The sequence below is a fragment of the Gorilla gorilla genome, chromosome 14 (genome assembly GCF_029281585.2).
Source record: "Gorilla gorilla gorilla isolate KB3781 chromosome 14, NHGRI_mGorGor1-v2.1_pri, whole genome shotgun sequence".
NCBI classification, from domain to species: Eukaryota; Metazoa; Chordata; class Mammalia; order Primates; family Hominidae; genus Gorilla; species Gorilla gorilla.
In genome coordinates, this window is record NC_073238.2 from 41,814,577 (window position 1) to 41,815,222 (window position 646).

General features: G+C 38.2%; 1 pseudogene; it reads left to right on the forward strand.

Annotated features, from left to right (window-relative positions):
• The first annotated feature begins 351 nt into the window (after window positions 1-351).
• LOC115930456 (uncharacterized) lies at window positions 352-446 on the forward strand (annotated as a pseudogene).
• Window positions 447-646: the final 200 nt, after the last annotated feature.

Below are 646 nucleotides of genomic sequence, written 5' to 3' on the forward strand. Positions count from 1 at the left end.
CATGTTGCCCAGGCTGGTCTTGAACTCCTGACCTCAAGTGATCCACCTGCCTTGGTCTCCCAAAGTGATGAAATTACAGGCGTGAGCCACTGTACCCGGCCTTTAAAGCTTTCTTAAAGTAGAAGAGGCATCATGTAAAAAAAAATAATAACATCAATGTAAACATCTAGACGATTTCAGCAGAGCTGGAAATACCCAGCAGGGGAGGCAGAGAGGAATTAGAAGTATGTGAATCACCCTTTTTTAAGTCGGGGGAGTTATTTATATTGTTTAATTCTTGACATTGATGAAAAATACATTTTCAGATATGTCTGTTAGAATTGAAACAGGATTTTTAAAATGTTTCATTTCCCACTTTAGCAGCACATACACTAAAATTGGAATGACACAGAGCACGGCCCCTGAAGAAGGATGACGTGCAAGTTTGTGTAGTGTTCCAGATTTTTGATGACTGGATAAAGAAAATCTGGTATATTTACTCCATGGAATATTATTCAGCCATAAAAAGCATGAAATCCTGTCATTTGTGGCAACATGAATGGAACTAGAGGACATTCTGTTAAGAGAAATAAGCCAGGAACAGAAAGTTAAACACCACATGGGAATCATTAGATTCTTATAAGGAGTGTGCAGTTCACAATAAAGT